Genomic DNA, 6000 nt, shown 5'->3' with positions numbered 1-6000 from the left:
GAAAGACGGGTAATTCCCAAATGATATTTGCTTACATTGATAGACATCTTTATAAAGAGCAGCTAAACCTCCGCCTCTTCTGACAGCTCTGCAGACACTCATAAAAGTAAAGTTAGGAGGGGCTGTTTCATTGAGGACTGTTGCACTGCAACTTTCTTCTAGCCAAGTTTCATTTAGCAACATAAAATCCAGGTTGTATGTGGTTATTAAGTCATTGACTAAAAGTGATTTATTTTTAAGTGAGCGGATGTTTAAAAGTGCTAACTTAACAGTCTTACTTTTTGTCCCCACAGCAATCTTGGTATGTCGTGTAATAGGCACCAGATTAGATGGGTTTGCTGTACGGCTTTTGAAGGCCTTAGACTTTCTATCATGTAATTGAACAGCAATAGAAAAAGATACAGGCACACTGGGTTCCCGCTTGTTCTGTAAACATTTGAGAAAGTTATTGTTATCATAGCGGGGACCCGACACATATCACTGAGAGCTGGTATCAGTTGTTTTTGGTTCACCTCGAGCCGCTGGAGGAGGGTGTGGGCCCTGGCGCTGTGGCAGAGGCCGAAGAGCTCTCACAGGGGGAGGGGGAGGGCGAGCTGGGCCCGTAGGCTTTGGTGGTTGTGGGGCCTGGCGTTTTTTGGTTGGTATCTGGGGGCTCGCAGCAAAAGAGTGGGATAGTCTAGTTCCAGCGTGCACCAGTTGTTCCATTTTCTCTGAGAAGCACAGAAGTGGAGATGCTGGAGAGAGTGATAATGTTTCCAGTGAGAGTGATTTTTGCTCTGGTGTTATTGGAGGCTGTAATATGCTGTCCTGGTTTCCCTGGCTGTTTTCCAGAAAGTCGTCCTTGGGTGCTGTATATTGGAGCAGTGCTGGTATGTCACAGTCTGTCTGTGGTGAGCTCTGTGGGCAGGGCTCAGCTGAGATTGTGTCCGTGAGCAGAGGTTGTTGTGGCTGAGTGGTGTTATCACTGTCCTTGTGTGATGTGTCAACCGCATGTCCATTCAGGGGCTGAAGTGAAATCCTGTGGTCATTCATACTGTATCCAGGTGTGTGTGTGCCATCCAGGTTGAGTGGATTGGCACACATTGCAGAAGGATGACGGAGGGAGAAGTAGATATTGTCCTTTAGCACTCTTGAACCAAGTTTGTTTGGGTGGTGGCCATCCTGTTGAAACAGTTGCCTCTGACTCCAGAAAAGATTGAAGTTGTCAATAAAGTTCACTCCTTTTATATTGCAGGTTTTTTGCAGCCATGTATTAAGCCCAAGCAACCGTGAAAACCTGTTTGTTCCTCTTGCTGGGAGTGGTCCACTGATGAATGTTTGAACTTTCAGTCTTTTAAGTGTTTCAAAAAGTTCATTGAAATCCTTTTTAAGAAGTTCCGACTGCTCTTTATGAATATCATTCTTCCCCACATGAATGATGAGTCGATTTGCAGTCTTATGTTTCATCAGAATGTTCTGAAGTTCCCTGTTTACATCAGATGTTGTTGCTTGTGGAAGGCAGCACGTTGTTGTATCCCTGCTATTAATGTTTCTGATTACGGAGTCGCCCACTATCAGAGTCCTGGGCTCGGCTGCACTGTGAGCTGAGTGCCGCTGTCTGCTCGACCTTGAGCCCCAGTTAGCATCAGTGTTAGCTACTGGCTGATTCTGTCTGTGTGTGATCACATTCATCAAATTTGGGGATTCCTCATTCATTAATACTTCAAATCTGTTCTCAAGATGTATAGGCGGTGGTAGGAGACCAGTGTTTGCAGTCCTTGTCAGAGCCGTATCTGGGGTAGAGGATGCTACTGCAGTAATATGTGATGCTCGTGACAATCTGATGTCTCGAGTGCCTTTGGGTCTCGCACCCTGTTTGTGCCATTGATTAGTAAAACGATCGGCTTGTTTCTCTACACTCAGTATGGCCTGTCGAGAAGCACTAGATTCATGGGACTCACCGGCTGTATGCTGAGGACGTCCATGACGAAGATCTGTTATGTGTTCCGTCTGGTTTGGTGGTCCCGCAATTAACTTTGTTTCAAGAATTGCAATCCTTTGTAAAAGTCTGTGGCAGTTGGAGCAGCAAGTAGATTCCAGAGGAGGCATTTTCTTATCCTTATGAATGTAGGCAGTTTTGTTTTCTCTTCCCCGGAATGTAAGCTTTCAGTGGGAGGCTGGTTGAATAAAATAATTCTGCTTTATTTTATAAAAAGCAGAATTATTTTATTCGACCAGCCTCCCACTGAAAGCTTACATTCCGGGGAAGAGAAAACACAACTGCCTACATTCATAAGGATAAGAAAATGCCTCCTCTGGAATCTACTTGCTGCTCCAACTGCCACAGACTTTTACAAAGGATTGCAATTCTTGAAACAAAGTTAATTGCGGGACCACCAAACCAGACGGAACACACAACAGAGATTCGTCATGGACGACCTCAGCATACAGCCGGTGAGTCCCATGAATCTAGTGCTTCTCGACAGGCCATACTGAGTGTAGAGAAACAAGCCGATCGTTTTACTAATCGATGGCACAAACAGGGTGCGAGACCCAAAGGCACTCGAGACATCAGATTGTCACGAGCATCACATATTACTGCAGTAGCATCCTCCACCCCAGATACGGCTCGGACAAGGACTGCAAACACTGGTCTCCTACCACCGCCTATACATCTTGAGAACAGATTTGAAGTATTAATGAATGATGAATCCCCAAATTTGATGAATGTGATCGCACACAGACAGAATCAGCCAGTAGCTAACACTGATGCTAACTGGGGCTCAAGGTCGAGCAGACAGCGGCACTCAGCTCACAGTGCAGCCGAGCCCAGGACTCTGATAGTGGGCGACTCCGTAATCAGAAACATTAATAGCAGGGATACAACAACGTGCTGCCTTCCACAAGCAACAACATCTGATGTAAACCGGGAACTTCAGAACATTCTGATGAAACATAGGACTGCAAATCGACTCATCATTCATGTGGGGAAGAATGATATTCATAAAGAGCAGTCGGAACTCCTTAAGAAGGATTTTAATGAACTTTTTGAAACACTTAAAAGACTGAAAGTTCAAACATTCATCAGTGGACCACTCCCAGCAAGAGGAACAAACAGGTTTTCACGGTTGCTTGGGCTTAATACATGGCTGCAAAAAACCTGCAATATAAAAGTAGTGAACTTTATTGACAACTTCAATCTTTTCTGGAGTCAGAGGCAACTGTTTCAACAGGATGGCCACCACCCAAACAAACTTGGTTCAAGAGTGCTAAAGGACAATATCTACTTCTCCCTCCATCATCCTTCTGCAATGTGTGCCAATCCACTCAACCTGAATGGCACACACACACCTGGATACAGTATGAATGACCACAGGATTTCACTTCAGCACCTGAATGGACATGCGGTTGACACATCACACAAGGACAGTGATAACACCACTCAGCCACAACAACCTCTGCTCACGGACACAATCGCAGCTGAGCCCTGCCCACAGACCTCACCACAGACAGACTGTGACATACTAGCACTGCTCCGAGATACAGCACCCAAGGACGACTTTCTGGAAAACAGCCAGGGAAACCAGGACAGCATATTACAGCCTCCAATAACACCAGAGCAACAACCCCTCTCACCGGAAATGTTATCACTCTCTCCAGCATCTCCACTTCTGTGCTTCTCAGAGAAAATGGAACAACTGGTGTATGCTGGAACTAGACTATCCCACTCTTTTGCTGCGAGCCCCCAGATACCAACCAAAAAACGCCAGGCCCCACAACCACCAAAGCCTGCGGGCCCAGCTCGCCCTCTCCCTCCCCCTGTGAGAGCTCTTCGGCCTCTGCCACAGCGCCAGGGCCCACACCCTCCTCCAGCGGCTCGAGGTGATCCAAAAACAACTGATACCAGCTCTCAGTGATATGTGTCGGGTCCCCGCTATGATAACAATAACTTTCTCAAATGTTTACAGAACAAGCGGGAACCCAGTGTGCCTGTATCTTTTTCTATTGCTGTTCGATTACATGATAGAAAGTCTAAGGCCTTCAAAAGCTGTACAGCAAACCCATCTAATCTGGTGCCTATTACACGACATACCAAGATTGCTGTGGGGACAAAAAGTAAGACTGTTAAGTTAGCACTTTTAAACATCCGCTCACTTAAAAATAAATCACTTTTAGTCAACGACTTAATAACCACATACAACCTGGATTTTATGTTGCTAAATGAAACTTGGCTAGAAGAAAGTTGCAGTGCAACAGTCCTCAGTGAAACAGCCCCTCCTAACTTTACTTTTATGAGTGTCTGAAGAGCTGTCAGAAGAGGCGGAGGTTTAGCTGCTCTTTATAAAGATGTCTATCAATGTAAGCAAATATCATTTGGGAATTACCCGTCTTTCGAATATCTGGGTATTGTGTTAAAAGGTGCTCCACGCATTTTACTTATCATTGTTTACAGGCCTCCAAAATACTCTCCAGCTTTTGCTGAGAACTTAACAGAACTGTTATCAACAATTTCCTCAGAGTTTGACTGCTTTGCCATTGCTAGAGATTTTAACATTCACATAGATAATGCTGAAAACATTATGGCAAAAGAAATCAAAACTGTTTGAAATCAAAACTCAGCATGTACATGGACCCACACATAATCGTGGACACACTCTAGATTTACTTATCAGTAAGGGTCTAAACATTTCATCAATTGTTATTAAGGATGTAGCACTGTCTGATCATTTTTGTATTTTCTTTGATATATTGATCTCTCCTGCCATTGAAGCTAGATCTGTGTCTGTCAAGAAGAGATGCTTAAATGAGAACACTAATGTACTATTTATGAAGGCTATATCTTTAACACTTTAACACTGTAATTGATGATATTGCTCCTGTGAAAGTCAGGAAGAAGAGTGGCAGACAAAAAGCACCTTGGAGAAACTCAACAGCAGTGCAAAATATGAAAAGACAATGCAGAAAAGCAGAGCGCATGTGGCGGAAGACAAAACTTGTAGTCCATTATAACATCTACAAAGACAGCATCCATGCTTTCAATAAGGAACTAAGCAAAGCTAGACAGAGTTTCTTCTCGAATATTATAAACAGCAATGTAAACAACACTCGCACTCTATTTGCTACTATAGAGAGACTGACAAACCCCCAAGCCAGATTCCCAGTGAAATGCTCTCAGACAGCAAATGCAGAGAGTTTGCTTCTTTCTTCTCTGAGAAAATCAATAATATCAGAAAGGTGATCAGCTCATCCTTGAGTTGCGCTGGGGTCAGGCAGATCAGACAACAGCACGAGAAAGTAGCCACTATGTCTGATTTCAAAGAAATTGATGGCAAAATTTTGGAAGAAACCGTACAGCACCTAAAAACATCAACCTGCGCCCTTGACGCACTTCCCACATCTTTTTTCAAAAATGTGTTACACAGCTTAGAAGCAGATCTCCTAGAAGTGGTAAATGCCTCACTTCTCTCTGGGAGTTTTCCGACCTCCCTGAAAACTGCTGTTGTCAAGCCCCTCCCGAAAAAGAGCAATCTGGATAAGACCATATTAAACAACTATAGACCGATCTCAAATCTTCATTTCATAGGCAAGATCATTGAAAAAGTTGTCTTCAATCAGCTGAACAAATTCTAAAGCTCGAATGGATACTTTGACCATTTTCAATCTGGTTTCCGACCGCACCACAGTACAGAGACCGCGCTCATAAAGATAATAAATGATATTCGCTTAAATACTGATACAGGCAAATTATCAGTGCTGGTACTACTCGACCTCAGTGCTGCATTTGACACTGTCGATCACAAAATACTTCTTGACAGGCTGGAAAACTGGTTCGGGCTTTCTGGGATGGTCCTAAAATGGTTCAGGTCATACTTAGGAGGGAGAGGTTATTATGTGAGTATTGGAGATCATAAGTCTGAGTGGACACCCATGACATGCAGAGTCCCTCAAGGCTCAATTCTTGCGCCACTCCTATTCAACCTGTACATGCTCCCAATGAGCCAAATAATGAGAAAGAACCAA

This window comes from Siphateles boraxobius, unplaced genomic scaffold (genome assembly GCF_051911475.1).
Source record: "Siphateles boraxobius isolate OS27281-9 unplaced genomic scaffold, OSU_SipBor_1 2, whole genome shotgun sequence".
Lineage (NCBI taxonomy): Eukaryota > Metazoa > Chordata > Actinopteri > Cypriniformes > Leuciscidae > Siphateles > Siphateles boraxobius.
This window is presented reverse-complemented; position numbering follows the sequence as displayed.